Here is a 22,893-nt window from a genome sequence, read left to right as displayed (position 1 = left end):
GTTAAACCAGTGCTGCAGCAATACGACGCTGCTCAAGGAGCTGCTCAGCAGTGGGCTGAGTTTCCAGCACATATGTGTGGTTATATCTGTTTTCCCCTCTCTCTCATTAGTTCCTGTTGCTCTGAAACTATGTTGAGATCCCCTAAACTCAGAATATCTAGGCCTATATCTGAGCCTGCAGGACTGCTTTGCTTGCTGTCGCTCCATCAGCCAGGAAAGCCCAATGGGGACAGTGAAGCACTGGTGTGGTGGCAGATGAGTGCTTTTAGAAACACTGCAGTTGTGACTGTTTTTGGGGTATGTTTATCTTTGTGCTGCCTTTTTATATGGCCACCAGTGCTTTTAAGCATTTCTATTAAATAAGCACAGCAGTTCATGCAAGATGCTCGTGTAACCCATGAAGGAACTTATGAAAGCCATGCATCTCCTATGAGAACACTGATTTTCCTCCCAGGAGAGTAAAGAAGGAGAATCCCACCCAAGTGACACCCACAAATCCAAGGGAACAACCTTCTTCCCTGTGTTTTGGTATTAGCCAGGTAGAAAGGTAGAGTTTCCTTATGGAAGGGTAAAGTTAGTGGAATGAAAAAGAGCAGTCAATCATCACTATAAATGGAAGGCAGATTGAAGCTGTTGAATGTGGAAATCACAAACATTCTGATACATATTTTTGCATTTGTATCATACATTCAGATAAATTAAAAGCGATCTTTTGCACCATACTTCCCCTGCCTATCCAGTGCAGTCATTTCCTCTAATAAACTTCCTAGTGCTTTGTGTGGTCAAGTGTTAGTTGTCCCCAAAGGATGAAGTTTCCACCACTTCCTTGAAAGGCATTGCACATCCCTCCATTAAGGAGATTCTTGATATTCAGTTAAAAGTTTCCTTTCTCATTGCACTACCATTACTCCTTATTATCCAGCTGTATACAGTCTTAAATAAATACATTTAAGCATTTGAATTTTTTTTCTAATTGGCAGCAGTTACCACATTCTTTCTTCTGCATCATTTGACTGCTTTATGGAAAAAAAATATGGGCTAATTTATTCACAAGCAAACTCCCCCCCCCTCTTTTTTTGGGTTGCAGTTCTTGAATCCCTTCCAGTATGCCTCTGCCTGCCTAGAAGCACAATGCACAGAACCCAGGGCAGTCTGCCACACACTCAGTCTCCCCACATGTAAGAGGGTGTCTGCCCACACATTGCCCACTTCTGCAGGTTGAGAAACACCACTTCCAATCATCTAGCCATTAGCATTCTGAAATCTTTTCAATGCTATTTATTCCCATTGCATATTTGAGTTTTAAGTTGTTGTTGTTTGCTTTTTTTTTTTCCAGTTGCATTTTTCCAAGTTTGAACTTGTATTGTTGTTTTCCACCCACTCTTTAATCTCTCTTCAACTACTTTATATCAATCTCCTGTCTGTTGGATGTTCATAACCTTTTCCACTGCAGCAATGTTGTGTCTTTCATTTATTGTAATAAATTAAAGGTATGTGTATAAAAAACACACAGGCATCAGAACATCTAAATACTTGCAGTGATGGCAGTCCTTCCTTATTGCTTCTTTTCAAAAGCTAAAATCACTGGTAAAGGGATCACCAGCTGTGAACACATCCTAACTGCAAGTGACAGCAGTCATCACCCATAGATCTCATTACGGTGCTGCTTACTCTGTTTCACATGGGCAAGTTACTGCCATCCCCACCAAGGCTGCTGTTAAAAACGACATAAGGATGCTTGTGTTGATGGAGTTTGTCTGTTGCCATCACCACAGCCCAGGCTCAGCGCCCTCAGCTTGCCTTGTCCATGAGGCCGAGATGACCCCACTGGGGAGGGGAACGTGAAGAGTTTTTTGCATGCAGGATTACTGAGGTTAGCTGCTTCCTCAGCCAGCAAGCAAGTGGTGCCTTTGCTGCATTGCTTTGCCTTGCATAGGCCTGTTTGGGGAGTACAGTGAGCCTTAGCTTGCCACATGCCTTGGTTTCATCAGCTGCTACGGTCCTGCAAACCTTTTATTGGTAATTATTCTCCAGAAGGAAGCACAAATTAGTGGCTCTATTAATTCTATTTTGCATGTGTGTGTGAGAAAAGAGAGAGACTCATGTACATAAGAAAGTGTCCAAGTAAAACACGTTTATTATTTCCTTCTGCTTGCCATTAGCTATGCATATCCAGTGCCCAGAGGAGGCCAGGCTTGCATGGGGCCCTCCTGGCCACCACTTGAAACAGGTTCAGAAATACCACTACTTTCAGCCCCAAGTCCCCCAAGGGATGTGTGTCACATAGCAACGTGCAAGTCAGCCCTTCTGACTGTAAAACAGAGGGACTGGGTCTGTTGTACTAGATGTACTGGAGATGTTTGGTCAGTTCCTTCTTTCCTATCTTTTCCTCTTCTATTTGCTGCCTGTTTGGTCTCACAAAACCTTTAGAACAGTGCAGATACCCATTAGCGGAAGGCCTCCAGCACTGGAACAGGGCTTAACAGTCAAATGGCAACATTATGCCATCTGAAGTTGGGTTGAGGAAAAATATGTTGTCCATCAAGAATCCCCAGCAGAAGTCTCTGCAGAGGCAAACCACATGCAGATACACAGCCTAGGACATGTCCAGGACAGTATTACAGACACCTCTATGCACTTTTTTTTTTCTTCGGTGAAATTGCCAATAAACTTGTTACCACATGTTGGCAAGATGGAGGGCCCAGCACCCCTTCCTTCTTACAGGGGCTGCTGCCTGAAATGGCTCTGGCAGTGTCCTTGGAGGCCTCCTGTCCACGCTCTGATCCAGCCCAGCACAGCTTAGCTCCTGACAGGATCACAGAACACAGACATGCATGCCTGCAGGCAAATAATCACACCAGAGGCTTTGACATGACAGAGCAGAAGCCTAACCCAACCACCAAGCCTGCTTTGGGTACAGTTCTTTGTAGTCTCACAGCTCCCTAAATTAATGAACATAGCAGCACAACGTGACAGGCACTAAGCAGATCATTCACACCCATCTCACATCCGCAATAAGGTGGATCAAAGCCGCATGCTGTGCTGAGGTTTCAGTGCCCATCTGCTGCCCTACCTGTGGCAGGCAGCACAGGGACCAAGCGAAGCACAGAGAAGGGGTAGAGCTTAAACCAGGAGACTGAGCATATTAGTGATGCAGTGCCGATCCTCCCTAGCAGTCTTTGCTGCTGATTTATAGAGTGAGCGCAACTCATTTATCCAGGGTACCTTCGTTTTATTGTTATTAATTGTTACGAGTTTTTTTGGCAGGGATGGGGAAGCTTGTCTGATTAAAAATAGCTTTGGGGACGGCAGCTGGCAGAGTCACAAGGAAAGAAGGCTCCAGCTCCAGATCTTTTTTCAAAGAACGTGTTCTTACCAAGTAATTGGGTGCAATCAAGTGCAGAGATAAATAGCAGCACTTCCCAAGGTGTAGCTTGGGGCCTTGGCTTTGCCAGTTGCTGCTAGCTGGCAAATATCCACAAAGGCCGAAGGTCTGCTCATGTCTCAGCAGAACTTCTTGCTGTGCCCAACTGCTTTGTAAGGCTGCGAAGAAGAGATTTTTTTCTACATAGGATGGTCTTTTTTGATGTATAAAGTACATCACAATTCTGTCAAAGCAATGCAGCATTAACGGCTAAGAATCTAGATCTGTAAATGCATGTGCATCTTCACTTTTTGTGGCTGCTGTATGGGGAATGCACCTATGCTCTACAAGCAGCTAGTAGACCGAACAAGTTGTGTGCTGACAACAAGAACAATGTTTCTCTCTTTTCTCCTCTTTAAATAATGCCCACTGATGATCGTACTGCAGATTCTTGCACCCCATCTGTAATACATACTGGTACACATCAAGGCTACATGTCTGAGCTTATCACTAGGTCACAGATGTTTGATTTGCTCTGGCCAGTTTACCTGTGATTTTGCCAAGATGGCTCTCAAGCGGTTTCAGCAAGTCAGTGCTTCAATTACACTACAGGAAGGTTATGCTAGGAAGTTTTGTCTACTGGGTTCTTAAATCATTGCTGGGGATCTGAGCAAACCAGCTTTCCAGTACTCACATGCTCATCCCAGCTTTATGCCACAAGTTTTGTCCATGTATTCTAACTGCAGCAGAAAAGAACCTTGTTGCTTTGCTCTGGGTTTTCATATGAGAACATCTGGATCTGTTAGGATTTACATAGGCGTATTTGGTAGGCTCTTTGGATCCAGTTGGACTGAGACAACTTGCTTAATTTTGCACCTTGTCTGCTCTTTTCCTGCATGCACTCACTGTCACCAGAGAAAGACCGAGCAGATCAGGCAGCAAACACTGTTGCTGTTAACTTATGCTGTTAAACTGTGCAGGCAGGTACCCCTTGCTGGAAGCCAAAGCACTGACAGTGAAATCAGTAAGCCACAATTTGTGTTTATGCTGAAGTTCCAGCACTGTACTCTGATGATTTTTATTTTTATTTTATTTTTATTATTTTAATTTTTATTATTATTATTTTTATTTTTATTTTTATTTTTATTTTCTGTTCTCTTTTTTCCTTCGTTGCTTGAACATGCTTGCCCCAGCCCAAGGCAATGTGCAGTTCTGAGCCTTCAGTCAGAGCATAGAGTGCCATCTACTGAAACCCACATCTTCCTGTCCTGCTGCCAGCCAACCTGCAATACTCTTTCAAAAGGCACCAAAATCCAAAAGAACATCATTCATTTATGACTCCATCACCTCTATTTTAATAGACAAAAAGCTCAGAGTTGGGCTGGCACAGTGGGAAGAAGGGGATTTGTTCTTCAGGCTTTAGCACTGCTTTCAGCAGAAAAGTGCACAAAAAGACTAAAAAGTCCAAGCTTGAAAAACATTTCCTTTCAAAAGGAATGATGTGCCTTTACGAGTAAGGTAGCAGGCGATGATACATCTTCACAGCATACAGACTTGCCTTGTTCTTCCATTTCTGGTTGAGTGATAAAACGTTAAATGTCATTTCCTGTATCAGTGGTTAACCACTAGATGCTGGATCAGAGATTTACCAGAAGTGCAATATTCAAAAGTGGACCTGCTGCTTTCAATAACCCTTTCTTTCACCCTGTGGGAACTACTTAACCTTTGGAGGAAAAGAAAAAAGAAAAAAAAAAAAGAAGAAAAAACAAACAAATATTCTGGATTTGGGTAGGGCGGTAAGTCTTGAGATTTGCGCCAGGAAGTCATAGGGATAAATTCTTCTCTGGCCTCAGCTTGGCACAGCACTGAGACTCGTCAGAATGCAAAGCAGCTACGTGAGCGTCTTACTAGCCTAGTTCAGTTCTACCAGCAATTGGAGATCAGACACTGGGGGATGTGGCTGTTTTGCACCCGTTTTCCTATAATAGAGCCAGCCTACTTAGAAAATAGGCACTGAAATCCAAAATCAGCCTTTACTTCCCACTTATTTTACAGAGCAGAGTCAAGCAGTTTATCTCCCCAAAGTGTATTCATTTTATTAACACTATCACAGTCAGCTAGGGGGCTGGAAGGATCATTTGCAGAAGAGCAATGGAACAGTTAGGTGCAGATGAATTTCAGTTAGGACTGCATTACCAAAGACTGAATTTTGAACACGATTGTGCAATTGCTTGTGCAAATAGAGTATTATTTTCCTAATTACATAATATTTGTAAAGGACTCAGAAAATAAAATGGCTAAGCACACATTGAGAAACACTAGTTATAGAAGTTTGTGGGCAAATAGTGCTGATGACTGTCTAGAAATAACAGATGTAGGTACTTTGGATACAGACCTGATGCCAAAAATGCTGTGTTAGGCTGTGTCAGGTGCTATACAAAACACCTGGCACAAAGTCCCTCCCTCTGTGAGCAGATGAATCTTGCAGCATTCCCAACCATGCACAACACAACCACAGGTAAGCTGCCTGCTGCCTTTGGTTTAGCTCCTAAAGCACCAGGAGCTGCACAGTTCCGAGTCCAAGCTTTCCAGGAGTAAAATGGTATCAACACAGCACGTGTTGTAATTGCTTTTTCCAGTGTCCACTGGCAAGTGAACAGAAATAAATGGAGCAGGGCAGGCTCCAGGGGAAAGGCTTTCTGGGCTGCTGAGGGGGAAACTGAGATGGTGGAAGATCCAAGAAGATTCCCCCAGAAGGCCACGTGTTTTTTTCTTTCACTCCAGAACTCACAGGAAATCTCCAAATTACTCATCTTTTCCCAGGAACCCTAGTTGGAAAAAAACCAAGGGGCCTCACTATTTTCCTACAAACACACACACACATGCACACACACACACACAAAGGAGCCCTGCAAAGACCTTAACACCAGCTGTGCTTGCCCTTGCCAGAACTTCCTGAATCCACCCCCGTTTACCCTAGCTTGCCAAGCAATGCAAATATTTGAGAGGCCACCTCGTTTCCGCAGCATCTGATGTAAAAATCCGCATCAAATCCAAGCAGTAAAGGCTGTGACTCACAACTACTCAGCAGCCAGAAATCCTGTCAGGCAGGCCAAGCCTTCATATAGCAGGAGGTCACTGGAACACAGTCTGGCTCACCTCTCTCATTGATCAAAAGAGTGCAACCACTCAGACATCTCCTGCTTGCCTTCCCTTTTAAAAGTCGAATGCTGAGAAGCTGCTTCCGAGTGGGCAGAGAACAGGATGACACAGATACAATATTTCTGGGAAATAAAATTAAGTTTTAGCTCAGCAACTGCTGAAACTTACTGCGCTGATGAGTTCTGCCTTGTAACCCAGGGGCTTCAGCCAAGAGAAACTTGAGTCAGAAGACCCAATTTCACTTCCTGCCTCTGTTCCTACCCCACTGTTTGATCTTGAATTAGTCACTTCACCATCCCTGGAAACAGAGTCCTTCTCTGAGGAATACTGCTTGGGAACAGCCTGGAGATCAGTGAGAACAAGGAAGAGATGGGTGGGTGGTATTTGCTGCTGAGTCCCAGGTCAGGGAGAAAGTGGCAATGTATTGCTGCAAGTTCTGCACAGAAGGTGGGTGGTGAGGAAGGAGTGATGTAGAACTGAGTGCTGCAGAAGACATCAAGGTTTTGAAAAAGAATTAATGAAACGGTGACTTTCCCCCTGCTCCACACACTGGGCATGCAGAGGGCAAGTTCCTGGGCTTCCAACAGGCTGAACAACCAAGGCACAGCTCATGGCAGAGACCCCCAGTATGTGACTTGTTTTTCATGCTTTAAGAGTCGAATATTTTACCACACCAGCAGTCCCACACATTCAGGAACCATGAATCAGGGCTCCAGAAGCTGTAAGTCTGACTTCAACTTTCCAGAGTTTCCAAAGCAGGCCTGTGCACACTATTTTCTTCTTATACGAGCACCCAGATTATTTTCCATATTCAACTGACTCCAGAAACTGGAGCTGTTTGTCAGCACATAAAATGGATGGCATAAAACATTATGACTCTCTTCAGTCTCAATATTTGAAAAGCTTTCTCTGCTGGTATGTAGATCTGTTGTGGACTGCACCTACTGCACAGAGGAAATAATTTCTGCCTTACTAAAGACTCAGAAAAGATAATCAGCTGAGATTTTTCTTCTTCTTCTTTTATGTCTTATTTATACCTCACTATTGGACTACTTTGAAACAAATTTACTGCAGAATGAGGACAAATTAATTGATTAAATCAAATCAAATCAAACATATAAATTATAAGAACACAAGTTCCAGCTTTATGCATTTAGCCCTGGCCAGGAACAATGAATTTATCCCTGGACTGTTACGCTTTTGTACGCAGCCTTTCAAGGTGGTTACTCCACCCTTCAAAAGCCAAAGTTGTTACTTGCACACAGCAAAGAGCATCAGGCTTAAGCCTCAAACTTCTCTTTTGCATTCTGTGCCAGTACCTCACTACCCTCTACATAAAGAATGTCCTTCTAACATCTAACCTAAATTTCCCCAGTTTTAGTTTAAAGGATGATGGGCTTGGCTGTCTTGCAGTTAAACTACAGGCCTGAAATGAGTGATCTCTCTCTGAATGACAATACGGACATGTTATCCTTGGCACATTAAGAAATTTTTGAACTTACCAGAAGGTAAAGACAGTGTTATGGGGAAAATGCAGAACTAGATGTTTCTCAGGAAATTCTACCGTTTCAGAGAACACTGTGTCTTTTTATTTCCCACGATACTCTCTATAAAGGGCAATGTCAGTGATAGATGTTTTTCATGACTACAGGCCATGCTTTGCAGTCAGTCCATTCCTATTGCTATGCATTTACCCACTCAACTGGTAGTTTCCAGAGCACTGTAGGCTATGACATAAGCAGACAAAAATGTGCTGAAATGTAAACTTATATACTTGGTGGGGATGTAATATAGAAGAGTTACAGAGTTTAATATAGTTTTACAGATAGAGACACAACAGAGAGGCAGCTTCTTCCATGGTATTGCAGACTCTTAAGGCTTGCATATTTTGAACTGGCTCCAAAAGCAAAGAGACAAACGCAATTCACATTATATTTCTTTTTATGTTTGCCATCTGCAACTTACATTTTCAAGATTTTCTTTCTAAACAAGGATTATAAGTTTACATTAAAACATAGAGGAAATTTAATCATGCTATTCCAGGAACAAGGTCCTGGTAGGGAAAAAATGCAATACTATGTTTTTTCTGATGTATGTAACTGATAGCAGTGAGATGATGCTGGGGAGATGGCAGGAGGTGCACTCTTAGAAAAAAACAACCCACACAGAAGCAAGGACAACCTTCAGAAACTGCTGCCAGCAGAGATCCCACATTGGAGAGCAGTGGGAAGCCTGGAGAAGCACACACTAAGAAACAAAGACCAGAGGATAAAGACTGTTACGCACACTACCCCAGCATCCTGCACCACAGTTACATCACTGAACAGACTGGGAGGAGCTGAGTGTAACCTGTAGTGGAAACAGGGAGTTCAACCCATGAAGGTATTTAGCAGAAGATGAGTCTGAGAAAGAATCAGGAAAGGAGTTTCCATGAGTGTTCATTAAATTATTTGGGTTTTCTTCCCTGCTTCACCCCAAAACGAACCTTTCATCAATGATTTGGGTTAACAAGCAACAAATCAGGTAGCAAACAATTTCCAAAGTCAAGACTGCCCTGCCTTCAACAGAAGGCCATAAAGCAATCTTTCCTCTGCCAAAATCCATGTATTACCAATTCTGCTTGTTGAATGACAAGACGGAGGGGGAATCCTTCTATTTTTATTTTATTTTTTTAATTTTTCCAATTCTTAAAGGAAAAAAAAAAAAAGAAAAGAAAAAAGCACATGGCTTATCCACCTTTTAGCTTATTACAGGAGATGAGGAAGTGTTTCATCTTGCCTCCTGTCTCATACTAGTGCATAACTCAGACATCCAGTATGCCTTCCTGAATCTAGCCCTCTAAATTTGGTGAGGCCAAGCAGCTATTCCCTTATAAGGTTCATTTTACAGCTACTCACTTCTTGAGATGTCTCCTTGCTTTCCAGCTGTTTTATTTTCCCTAAACTTTCCTTGCTTCTTTCCAGCGAATAAGGAAGTAGCTTTGTTTCTTTAAATTTGTCACTCATTCTCTCATAGACATGAAATTATAAACAGCTGTCTACAAAAACACAATTGCTTCTGGAGTAACCAATTTTAGGGAGGCACGTAGAGGGTTATGACTTCAGCTTACATACAGGGAGAGAGAAAGGGGTACAGGAAATAAAGATCCTGTTTCAGTGCAGATTATCCCAGCATGAACAATAGAGGGACATACGGGATGCACAGCCAATTCCTTATAAAGAAACTGCCTCTTGTTTTATTCAGGATGCACCAGAAAACCGAACAAGAAAAAGAAAACAAGAGCAAAGCAGGTCCCCTGCTGTGCCCCCAGGTACATGACCACATGCCAGAAAGAAAAGCCATCCAGAGCCACCTATGCAGATGCCCACAGAGCTTGCCAAGGAGCAGATGCCTTGGGCAGTAAATCATCTACAGTTTGGTCTCTGGGGTTGCATGACTGCCATCAAAAAATGCAGAGAGGAGGAGGAGACAAGGCCACTGGCAGTGAGCACTACTCTGAGCAGCACCTGGCCAGTATCAGCTGTTTTGGTAAGAAATATTATTGCGTTAACCCATCTGTGTTTTGGAGAAAAGGATTTCCAGACTTACGCAGAAGCATAAAGACTATTTTTGTTAGCAAAGCTTAGTTCTACATAAAACCCAAAGCTATTTCCCTGCAAACTTTCAGGAACAACCTGCTAAGAAATGCAATCACTAAATGCGAGACATGACTGATTATTAGTGTGAATGCTTTCAAGTTTTAACTTCTGAATAGCTGTTTAAACATGCATATTGATTTGGACTTGGTCTTCTTCAGCAAGTGCACTGATGACTCTGGCCAATTGATACTCAGTGTTTCCCATCGGCTGATGTCCATGTGTCCTCACAATTCCTTTTCATAAAATCAGGACCCACTGTGGTATTTCTGTCTACCAAAGGAGACCTTTCTTCTTTTTCAGGCAGGCACAACAGCCATATGATAAACTTGAGAATGGGGGATCACAGCTCATAAATTATTATAACAAAAGCCCAGCAACAAATATTACCTGGATTGAAAAGCAAAATCTACTAATCTGCCTCCACTTCTCAAAAAGTATATTTTCACTCATGAGAAAAGGCACTTAATTTCCTGCAACATTATTCCCTACATGTGAATCTTTGGCTGTTAGATAGGTGCCTAACTATTTTTTCTGAAACAATTTTCCACTTACTTTTGTACATACAAAGTATGGGCAGGCAGGCATATATACCCCCCTCACTTTCCACCCATTGATTTAATAATTTTAGAGAATCTTGAAAATTATGAACTTGTAATGGAAACAGAAGCTAAATAAATTCTGAACTCTGTTACTGTGAGGCTTTGGTTTCATTACATGAATTGTCTCATGATAAAGATGTCTAATACAAACATTGCACTGACTCCAACCTCAGACAAAACTCAGAGCTGCCTGCAGAAGTGCTGATTTTCTTATGTTTAGACAGGCCATACAGTGTACTGTAAAGAGAAGAAACATCTGTTTTCATCTTACGATCTAGCAACAAATAAAGAACAAAAGCAATATCTTCACAAGAATCAACAGTGCACCTTTCCCATGCATCTCTCTTTAAGGTCCATCTGCATATTGTGGCAGGAAGGGGAGACGGGAAAGGGAAGTGGAAAAGACTTCTCCATTTAATGGTGCAGCACTAGAAAAAACAATCCAGGAATAGAATGACCATATTTTAAAAACTGACGTGTTTGGGGCTTTTGGTTTTGGGTGGTTGCTTGTTGGTTTTGTTTTATTTTATTTTATTTTTTTTTCTTTGAAGCAAAAGGAGTTGCAAGTGTATATTTCAAGGAAAAAGAAGAAACAAGAAAAAAAAAGAGAAAAAGTACCACTTTGTAAAGGTTTCTTGCTATCACCGCTACCAGTTCCTCCGCTTCTAACTGAGAGGAAAAGCCCAGAAATACCCGGGTGTAGAAGATTATGTCCTGACAACTTTAATGCTAAGAGTCTTAGTGATACCTTTTCACACACAACTTTTTAGTAGCAGTTTTAGCAGGTGTAAACTCTGTGTTCCCTCCTCGCCCAGGCTGTTTCTCCCTGGGCTCAGGTCAAGACTTACGTTGTGCCAATTCAAGTGTTTGGAGCGGATAATTGATCCCACTGAAAACAATTCTTTTTCCTTGCTTTTGGCTGGATTTGCTCACTGATCTGCTCACTGTACTATCGCACAAGCTGTTGTAACAGCAAGTACGGAGTGGGAGGTGAGGAGTGGGCTGCTCCTCTTGATGGCTGTGTCACTATTTGACTGAAGCTAGAACAAAGGCAGACATGGAAAGAAGCTACATTTATCACTTAAGCTGCTGGACATCCCCCTTCAGGGATGTCACTAGTCATATTCTGTGCAGTAGAGGAACTGCATCACTTAAATACTTCAGAGCAAGATCAAAATGTTTCAAAATGAGCTAGCATAGGATGCTTCACTTTTTCAAGACGGCATTCCACAAACATCTGACCAAAGTGAGGGAACACCGTGCACGGTGCTGGGCTGTGAGGGATCTGCCACCAAAACTAAGATGCTTTGTGTTTCAGCATTCAACAGGCCTTGCCGCGTCACGCCGCCATAGCGCCACCTGCTGCCCCGGGCGGCCGGGAAATGGAGACCGCGATCGCCCACCTGCAGGCCGGTTCGGGCTTTTCCCCCGACCCAAGGTGGAGGCAATGTGATACTGATATTTCTAAGCCTTATACCAACAACCTGGCATATGAAGCAAAGAAGCCCTGTCAGATGGGTATTCCTGGTCCCATAACACACAGCATTTTCAAAGGAGTTGTTGTGGTTTAACCCAGCAGGTGGCTCACCACCACACAGTCATTCACTCATGACTTATGTTCTGTTTTAAATCTTTATTGATGATCTGGACGAGAAGATTTAGTGTACCCTCAGTAAGTTTGCAGATAGCACCAAGCTGCTAAGAAGTATCAATCCGCCTGGGGGTAAGAAGGTCCTACAGAGGGATCTGGACAGTCTCCATCACTGGAATGAAGCCAGTAGGATGAAATTCAACAAGACCAAGTGCCAGGTCCTGAACTTTGGCCACAACAACCCCAGGCAATGCTACAGGCTTGAGGCAGAGTGGCTGGAAGGTTGTGCAAAAGAAATGGACCTGGGGGTGCTGGTTAGTGCTTGGCTAAACTTGAACCAGCAGTGTGCCCAGGTAGCCAAGAAGGCCAATGGCATCCTGATTGTATCAGAAATAGTGTTGTCAAGCAGGAGCAGTGAGGTGAATTTCCCTTTGGATTCGGCTCTGGTGAGGCCACACCTTGGTGATTGGACTGGATGATCTTGGAGGTCTTTTTTCAACCTTGGTAATTCTATGATCCTGTGATAAATAATACTGATACCCAGCTAGCCCCCACTGAAAGAGCATGATATGAAGTCCCATTCCCTTCAAAACTCCTTCCACTTGAAGTCATATGGTATAGAATATCTCTTTGGCTGGTTTAGGTCAGCTGTCCTAATTCTGTTCCCTCCCCGTTCCTTGGGTCTTTCACTGCAAATGGCGGTGACACTGTAAAACAGTGCTTAGCAGTAACTATAAATATTAGTGTGTTATCAACACTGTTTTTCTCCAAGAACTATAGCAGCATACCAGGCAGTCTAAAGAATACAATTCCATCCCAGCTGAAACTAAGACAGGAGTGTCTATTTTTCTATACCAATGGAAGTGTCTTCCCCCTGAAACTGAGCAGCCAGCTTCACACACTACTTTTCAACTGGCAGGTGATGAATGGGAGAACAGCAAGGAGACTTCACCCTGCAAGGCAGTGCTGAGCTAATACCCTGCTGTGTCTGTGTGAAGAAGAATGATGTGGGAGTGTGACTCCTACACTGCAAATACCATCTTCTAGTTGAAGTCAAAGATTCTGATGACTTAACTCTTCTGAATTTCTCTGCTGGGACTGTGGGGCAGGAATGAAACTTGAAAAAAAGGGATATGCTACCATAGTGGAACGCCACAGTACATTGCCACTTTTAGGGCATTTTAAGAAGGCAGTATAAGGCAGATGGTATGACAAGTATAAAGATCACCCTGATCTTCTGTCAAGCCAGGTAGTTTTTGGCTTGCTGAGGTAATTCTTGTTGTCAGAAGGGTAGCATACTCTAGAAAGGCAAAAATATTGGTCTAACCATTCTACCAGTTGAAATGACTCCCCTGTGGTTTTCCTCACTTCTATGACTGACTTGATATTTGGTTTTTCTATACCAAAGTAGAGAGGGAAATTTTGAGTATGTATTTGTATAAGCTGTCTTTGTACCAGTGAAATATCAAATATGTTCAGGCATAAATGTAATTTTTTTCTAAAACTTTATTTAAAATCCATTCGAAATAAAGCTTTATAAGTCTCTGTACCCAGTCTTATTCAGCTATGGAATTTCCTAAATGTAATTCTAGGCTGTAAATCAAACCTCAAGATAAGAAAAATCAGACAAGTTTCTCACATAAATAAGACAGGCTGTTGCTGGGGTTCTGAGATAGCCAGCCAGAAAGATTTGGGAATCAACACAGCTTCCAGAGGTTGTGCCACTGTCACACATAATTCTGTTTCCCCACAGTTCTCCCAAGACCAGTGTCTAGGCCATCATACAGCAAGTTGCTATGAAAAACAGAAGCAAAATTTGGCCAGAAGAGACGGGCCAAAACTTTACTTTTAAATTTACTTTGGTAAATTTAAAAGGAGGACTGGCTTCAATGGATGAAGATAAAGCTGAGGTACTGAATAAGTTCTTTGCCTTGGTTGTGACTGGCAGCCAGGATCCTAGTCTTTCTCACATCCCTGAGCCCTGCATCCCCAACCCTCTATGTGGGGACCAGGGAGGTAAATCCCTCCCTACTGTAAGGGCTGAGAAAGTCCAAGAGCGCCTCTTGAGACTGAGTGAGTACAAGTCTATGGGGCCAAATGGCGTGCAGCCCAGGGTCCTGAAGGAGCTGGCTGAGGTGGTTGCCGAGATGCTCTCCATCATATTTGAGAAGTCATGGCTGTCAGGTGAAATCCCAGATGACAGGAGGAAGGGTCAAGTCACTCCCATATACAAGAAGGGGAGCAGGGAGGACCTGGGGAACTACAGGGCGTTGAGTCTCACCTCTGTGCCTGGGAAGGTCATGGAACAGATCCTCCTGGACGACATGCTTGATCACATGAGGAATGAGCGTGTGATCCAAGACAGCCAGCATGGCTTCACCAGGGGAAGGTCATGCTTAAGCAATCTTGTGGCCTTCTATGATGGAGTAACGGCATTGGTTGATGAAGGGAAGGCGACCGATGTCATTTACCTGGACTTGAGCAAGGACCTTTGACGTGGTCCCCCACCACATCCTCATCTCCAAATTGGAGGGAAGTGGATTTGATGGGAGGACCACTGGATGGATAAGAAATGGTTGAAAGGCCGCAGACAGAGGGTGGTGATCAATGGCTCTATGTCCAGATGGAGGCCGGTAACGAGCAGTGTCCTGCAGGGGTCTGTCTTGCCCTCCTCTGGACCTTTTCCAACAGCTCACTGTCTTTCTTGCACTGAGGGCTCCATACCTGGACACTGTACTCCAGATGGGACAATCACCTCCCTATCCCTGCTGGCCACCCCTCTCCTGATGGAGCCCAGGATGCCATTTGCTTTCTGAGCTGCAAGAGCACACTGCTGGCTCATGTTCAGTTTCTCATCCCTCAGGACCCCAGGTCCTTCTCTGCTGAGGGAAGCCTTCTCGAGGGAAGGCTGGATCTGACATTTGACACACTTTAAAAGGCTGCATGTTGCAGTGTACAGAACTGACCAGAAAGCATCAGACTGCGTAGGAACGAGCAAAAGGACGCTTGCTCCAAAGCCTGCAATGCACTTGTGCAAAAGCCATGGGGTTGGCTGGGGCTCATCCAGGGCAGGACAGCCTGGCCTGCAGCCGCTCACATCAGCACGCAGCTGTTTGCTCACAAGGATGCTGTCAGGGGTCCAAACTTGGCACACTCTCTGTCCTTCCGTGTCTGGAGAGATGTGACGTTTAAGAGCAGTTTCACTTATTGAGGTGCTTGGCACAATGTGGGGTTTCTAATTGAGCAGAGCAATTAAAGAATACACCAAACTGATGCATGGGTTGCTTACCCTTACTGAAATGCAGCGGTGGAAGCGCACAGTGGGGTCCCAATGTAAGCACAGCGTGCACTGTAAGACTCATCCCCCCCCCCACCAGCCCACTGCCTGCGTCCCTCAGTGCCACATCCCCACGGTTCTGGAGCACCCCCGTGGACGCTGACTCCCCTAAAGCTGCCCAGCTCGGGAAAGGCAGAGCAGAAGAAAACTGACAGTGGTATGATGGAATTCAGTTTTATTGGGATGGATTCAGATGAGTTGATGACTTTGTGTAGGGAACCTGCTTTGGCAGGGGGGTTGGACTCGATGATCTCTAGAGGTCCCTTCCAACCCCTACAGTTCTGTGATGACTTTGGATAGGAAGCGGAGCTTGGACGCGGCTGCTCCTACGGCATCAGCGGGGCCGGCTGGTGATTGTTTCTTCATTTGTCTCTGTGCTTCTCTGTTCTGGCTTTCTAAGATACGTGTGAAAGAGAAGCTATTAAATTTCCTCAGTTATTAATCCTACATGACAACAGAATGTTCATTCACACAGAGAAGACTGATGTTAATTCAGAAATTTGCACAATCTCTTCTCTTTGGTCAGCAATGAAATGGTTAATATTTGGGCATCTGAACTCATAGTTATGAAGAAATAAAGGCTGTTCATGATCTTCCGTGTTCAAAAGCTACAACAGCTACTGCCCATCTCAGCTTCTCCTTACAGCATGTGAACTCTAGGCTTCTTAACCACTTGGCAAGCTTGCTTCTGGACACTTCACAGTGTTTCCACATTGTTCCCCGGGTGCATGGACTCACTTGGTCTGAGCAGAAGAGACGGTAACTTACCATGAACAGCTGGTCATATTCCTCCGAATGTGCTCTAGTTTGCCTTTCTTGCACTGAGAATAACCTGTAAGCTTGCATTCAACAAAGTACCCTCTAAAACCTGCAAGTCTATTTCAGCAGAAGTACTGCTCAGCCAGTTCACTCCTATCCTGTGCTGATAATGAGGGTAAGTCTTGCCTGGTGTGTAACTTCACACTCATTCTTGCTGTTGTACTGCAAGAGATTTCTTTTGGTCCTTCTCTTGAAGTCTCTCTGGATTAGGGCTCTGCAGTTTGCATGCCCCGAGTTCTCCAGCACTTATTCTTATAAATCAGATAGAGCTCATTAGATATTCTGCTTCTTTGCTAATTCCCAGGAATTCTATCTTGAATTTGCCAGATCAAGGCGAAATTCATGCTCTGAACTGGAGCATCCGAACCACCGCTCATTTTCCATGACTTCCTCCAGTTCCTGCCACCAGAGGGCACAGCAGGCAGCTGAAGATAGTCCAATCACCACAGCCACATCACACCACATTTAACTGAAATTACTGGGAGAAACATTTACTTCGGCTTCGGGAGAACATAAAGAAATAAAAGTAGATTTAGTTAAGTTACCCATTTTGGAATTTGACTGTCTTGTTCTTATTAAAAGTGATACAGAGATCTTTAAATAAACAAATGGGCAGCACTAGAACTCCTCCGTCAGTAAGGAAGGACAAATCTCCAGTGAATTCTTCACCAGGGAGGAAGGAGCAAATGCAATGTATCATAAATGCTCAGAGTGTTCATATGAAATTTGTAAGGGGAAAAACATTTTTGGGGGTCAAATTATTGGCCTCTATACAGAATCATAGAAATATTTGAGTTGGAAGGGATTGTTAAATATCATCTAGTCCAACTCCCCTGCAATGAGCAGAGACATCTACAGCTAGTTCAGGTTGCGCAGAGCTTGGTCCAACCTGACCTTGAATGCCTCCAGGGTCAGGGCATCTGTCATCTCTTTGGGCAACTTATTCCAGTGTTTCACCATACTTATTATAATAAAACCATTATATCCAATTTAAATCTCCCTTTTTCTACTGTGAAACCATCTTTCCTTTTCCTGTTGCAACAGATTCCTTGAAAGAGTTAATGCCCTTTTTTATAGCCCCATTTTGGATACTGAAAGGCTGCTATTAGGTCTCCCCAGGACCTCCTCTTTTCCAGGACAAACAGCCCAAACTGTCTCAGCCTGTCTTCATAGGGGAAGTGTTCAATCCATTGGATCATTTTTGACCCTCCTCTGAACTCATTCCAACAATTGCTGGAGATTTCAAGTGTGCTGCAGTATTGCCAGCACATCTCAGGGCAGTGTGTTGAGGGCCCCCACTACCCACACTTTTTTGTGGGCAGTCTCACTATTTCCTTCCTTTGACTTCAAACCTTATTTAAAGCCTCGCCAATGAAACTTTCTACCATTTTACCATGGACTTTCTCCCCAATTTGAGAGAGGTGAAACCTATCTGGTGCCTCAAAGCCAGGTGCTACATAAACCGCTCCATTTTCAAAAAACACAAAGTGAATAAAGCAGTAAAATATGTTATCTGTCATAAAGCCATGGGACTGCACTTAAAGATATCAATCCAGCTGCTTCCAGCTTTCCTCATTTGCGCACTAATAGGTCCTGCTCTGCTACAGGGAAGGCAGAAATGGCAGAAAATAGTCTAGATCTGGGGAGTCTGTCTCTGGTGGGCTACCTGACCCCTGTGGATGTATCCTGCTCCTCCTTTTGGTCTCAGTTGCTAAGATTATGGGTCACGATTGCTGGATGCTACAGAAAGTAGAGTCATTGTGTTCCGATTCCAAATTGTTGCAGTACCAAAATAGCTTTATGAGTGAAATCAAACCTAAATAAAGCAATTCTGCGTGGTGCACATTTTTTGTCCTGCTATTAGGCAGGCAGAAATTTTGGTTCTTGCTTCCTTTCTCTCCTTGCAGATTCTCTACATGATCTTCCCTCCTGTCACAAGTGGGCTGAATCCATCTTCTTGTTCCAGAAGGTTTACTAGGCAGAACATACAAGGCACTAGGGGAAATACTGTCATTAGAAAATGGTTGCTATCAGTCCTACTGGCACAGAAAACTCTATTGGTGGAGCAAGCAAATAGCAGCTGGGACCAGACTTGGTTAAGGGAGCCAGGTATCCTTCCTCCCAAGATGAAGAAAGACTGTAGGAGACCCTAGTCAGGGTGCAGTAACTGCAGCCCAGGGAAGAGCTGGGCTTAGCAAGCTGCTCCTCTCTTTGATGCAAGCACAAAAACGAGTCTGTTGCCAACTTTGGAATGAAGGAGTTAATCTTTAAAAACAAAAGTCTTGCTGCAGGGAATGGGTCCTACATCTTTAAAGCCAGTTGTGGGGGAAGCTACAACTCATTATTTTATATAGCCATTATTACTCTCTGGGTTATTTAACAGCATTGCAGATGTTTGAAGGGCCCATTCAGCCTTCAGCAAAGAAAATGCTTTTTTCTTCTCAGGTGACTGAAAGATTTTTGGCAATGAATAAACATCCTCTTGTGTGGAGATCATTCAGTGCATGATAAATATTACCTGGTTGTAAATTCTTTGTACGAAACCTGGTAGCAACTTGACTTGGTTGGTAGCACTGTTCTTACTAAAAAAATTCTAGACACTCTTGATCTAAAGAAGTGAATTTGAAATATTTAATAATGGATCTTTGAACTTTATTTCTTTAATAACCAAAGCTGGATTTAGCTATATTTCTGTGATACATGAGGATAAATTACTTTAACCCCTAAAGCAATGCTTATTTAAAACCCAGGTTAATATTTTTTTTTAATCTAAATAATCCATTATAAACTAATCTCAGGCAGCTTTCAGAAAATCTCTCAACATTTTCAGCATCTCCATTCAGAAAGCAGAACTTGTTGCACGCTTCTTTTGCCACAACTTCTTAAAAAGCAAAACAAAAATCCAACAAAACCCACTGAGAAACAGAGGCACATGGAAATCCTAAGAGCTGTCAAAATTATGAAGGAAGTTAACATATAATATTCTCATTATATAGAGACGCAGATTTGTTTAAAATAACTTGAAAGTCACTTTGAAATTCAAATAGTTCTCACCATCTCTATCAAGAGGTTTGAGATTTCAGCACAGAATTGACTAACACCTGATATGCTACTAATTAAGTCAATTAGAAAATCTTCTCCTAGCAATTAATTAGGACCCTGATTCCTGTTTTCAGCTTGCTGGGCGCTGCAAACTGAAAGTTATTTCTGAAAGTGTGACTTTGCCTCTTCAGCTTTTATGAATGTAAATACGCTGCACCATTTCTCAAAACAAAACAAAGCAAAACAAAACCAAACAAAAACAAAACCTCCGTTTCCAGAGTCTGTATCCCTTCCTTACCCTGAAGATGAAGTGCAGTTAATGTTGTACCAAAAAAAGAAGCACAGCGCCTTTGGGCATAGAATGGGAATTGGGACAAGGGAAAATCAGGGCTTCTGTGCTGCAGGGATGTCAGCTGTTTTATTTCCTTGTGCCCTACCAGCTTGGAATGGAAAGCTGAAGACATAAAATATTTAGAGTCAAAGAAAAACCATTTCACTGAACTGTTTTTCTGCACTGCTTTTCACTGCCCAACATTACCCCACATAACCCCACACAGTTCCTGACCGGCCCAGACAGGGAGGAGATGGCTGTCTTTGAAGGAGACAGTCTTCTGGAGAACCAAAACCAGGGCACAGAATGGGACCTAAACTATAGCTTCTGTCAAGTGAGGCAATGCCAGGCAAGGCAGCTACCTATTTACATTATTTAGGAGGCCTTGCTACTTTCTGAAGGGCTCTGCACAAAACCAGCAACCCACCTGTTTAAATTCATTTAGAGAACTAAGGGCCCTCATGGTAGCATGGAGCCTGAGATTTACAACACTACAGGAGTGCTAAGTGTTATGACTAATGGGCTAACAGATTGCAGAGAAGTTGTAAGATCGGAAACCCAGCATCTCTGTCTCTAAGGAGAAGACCCTTATTCACACAGATGGGTTGGCTTTAACTTAAGTGGAAAAAGCAGTTTTTATTGTTAATGTCAACAAACAAGGTAGTAATCCCCAGTGGGTTGCATGAAATGGATATCCCAAAATTTGGAAACCATACCGTTTCCTCAGAAAGCCAGGAATTTCATTCCATGTATTCCTCTGGGAATTTTTATCCTCATTTAACACAAAATGAAAAATTCTTAATCTTTTAATTACTGAGGCTTACAGATCTGCCATCTGTGTGATCCAACAAGGCTTTGCCCACAGTGTAATAGCTGTGCAAATCAAGGCAGCAGCTCGGATCTCTTTGCAATACTTTCTATTCTGATCCAGTATTTTTCTCTGACTGGAAACCTTGACTTAAATTAAAACAATAATACAATTTAAAAAATTGATCTAGCCTAAATGAGAGGCATAACTGATCAGAGCCTGGCTTGAAGGCTCTGTGCCCACCGGAGGTCGCTGCCTGCCTCCACTTCTCTGCTGCTTTCCATCTCTCAAAGAATCTTTTTTCCTCTTTGATTTATTTTTCCCTTCTGGAAATGACCGGTTTCTGCCACTAGAGATCATAAGCTCTTCCTAGTTGATCAGGGGATGCTTCTTCTACTTTTGGCCTAACGTGTACAGTACAGATCAGTCACCACCCTGAGAGGCAGTGGGAGCAATGGTTTTATTTTTAAGTGTCCTTACACAGACTGTGGAAAGCAGAGGTTGGGGTGTCACAGATCTTAGGCTGGGAGTAAGCCTAGGAAACAGAACTGGAACTATCTTATAACTGATTTAAATTGCCCAAGGTGAGACATGAAAAGAAAAACAATAAAGTGGAAAAAAAAAATAATAAAAGAATTATCTCTTTTGGAGAACTGCATGAATCAATATTAAGTGCTTGGCTGAGTTAGATGAAGTTAAATGAGACATTTAAAAAGAGGTGGAGAATTCACAGAAGATAGGAGGCAAGAGAAAACATTAGAAACCAGAGAAGAAGCTGTAAGGAGATTCTAGGAAATTAAAACCCATAATAGAAGATTCGTAATACAAGCGAAACAGAGAACCTGGTTTGAGTCATAATTTAAGAAATAACATGAGGAGACTGAGAACTGAAAGAGAAACCACATGTGAAGCTCCTACAGGGAAACAGGGAATTATACTACCATTATTCACAATGTTTGCACTTCTCTTTCAGGAAAGGCTATTAAAATAAATTCTCCTCGGCAGAAAAAGCAGTGGAAGGAAATCAGAGAAGTACAATGAAGCAAAAAATAAAGTGCATTAAAAAGATATTACATTGTATCTACAAAATGTTTCCTTTTACATTCCTTTTGCCTCCTCTGGGACTGTTTCCGTTTCTGTTTGTTGGAGAAAATCACTGCAAGAGTAACAAGAGGAGCCCTGGTTAGCCTCAGCCGTCCTGTGCACCCACATCTGCCCAGGCTGGCTGTAACATTAGAGACATCTCTCTTCCTATTGTTGCTTTATAATAAACAGTCAGGTCCCTCCACCCAGAGGTTTTAGATACCTGAAACTTGAGCCAAGGCAGAAAATGAACTACTGCTTCTCCTTTGTGTAGCAAGGGATGTCATTTTAAAATGTGGGCTACTTCAAGTTCTCTCTTAAAAACCACCGGGGATTTGGTCCAGGTATGTTGATTTCAGAGCAGCTTGAAATTATCACCAGAATGGCAAATGTTCAGGGCATGGGGATGTTTGGAGATTGAGGTGGGAAACTGAAACTGAAACTGATGGGAGCAATGGGCTGGCTGAGTAACTGTATTTCAGACAAAGTCATGACTCCATGTGTAGCAATGCTGCCTCAGCACCACAGTTACCCACGGGCATACATCCAGCTCTGGTTGCAAGGTTGACAAAACTGCCAAGTGGAGAAATGGGCAATTTTTGTGATGAAATGAAAGAGAAAACTTTCATTATGTGCAACAGAACTACAAATTCAATAGGAAAGGAGTGCATAAAAACACTACTTTGTTTTTCTTCTTGGTCCTCTCACTCTTCATCTGGTGCTATAAAACACAAAATGGCTCTTCAAAAGTGTTAGCTGTTTAGCTCTTTTCCTTGCTTCCAGCAGGCTGCTCTCCCCTTTTCTGGGCCTCAAATGCTGTTTCTCTTCCCCTCATTGTACTGAAGAATGTATAGTTTGCATTGGGGTACAACAAATGCTTAAAAAAAAAATAAAAAAAAAATAGACTGAAGCTTTTGCTGTCTACAAATGACAGATTGTTAATAATCCACAGCACACAGGCTGTATATCTGCTGTTACTGCTCTGAGGTCAAATGGCCCCGGTAAAGCAGGAAGTGAAGGGAAAGCTTCAGCGAACAAGAACAAAAGGCTTCTATAAGCCAGTAAAGTCAAAGCAAACTCCAAGTCACTATTCCCAAGAAATGCAAAATTTGGCTCCAT

At 42.9% G+C, this 22,893-nt stretch overlaps 1 long non-coding RNA gene across 3 annotated transcripts; it reads left to right on the top strand.

The window, feature by feature from the left end:
• Positions 1 to 6,811: 6,811 nt before the first annotated feature.
• Positions 6,812 to 13,903, top strand: LOC107317750 (uncharacterized). Of its 3 annotated transcripts, none has more exons than XR_014944869.1 (3): positions 6,812 to 6,899; positions 9,770 to 10,054; positions 12,082 to 13,903. It is a non-coding gene; the product is annotated as an uncharacterized LOC107317750 (long non-coding RNA). The 3 variants fall into 3 exon arrangements; XR_001557012.3 differs by having other exon boundaries at positions 11,315 to 13,903; XR_014944868.1 differs by having other exon boundaries at positions 9,770 to 13,903.
• Positions 13,904 to 22,893: the final 8,990 nt, after the last annotated feature.

Source organism: Coturnix japonica, chromosome 1, assembly GCF_054131305.1.
Source record: "Coturnix japonica strain WE chromosome 1, WE-NBRP24, whole genome shotgun sequence".
NCBI lineage: Eukaryota > Metazoa > Chordata > Aves > Galliformes > Phasianidae > Coturnix > Coturnix japonica.
The sequence above is the reverse complement of the archived record's forward strand: the minus strand, read 5'-3'. Positions and strand labels throughout refer to the sequence as shown.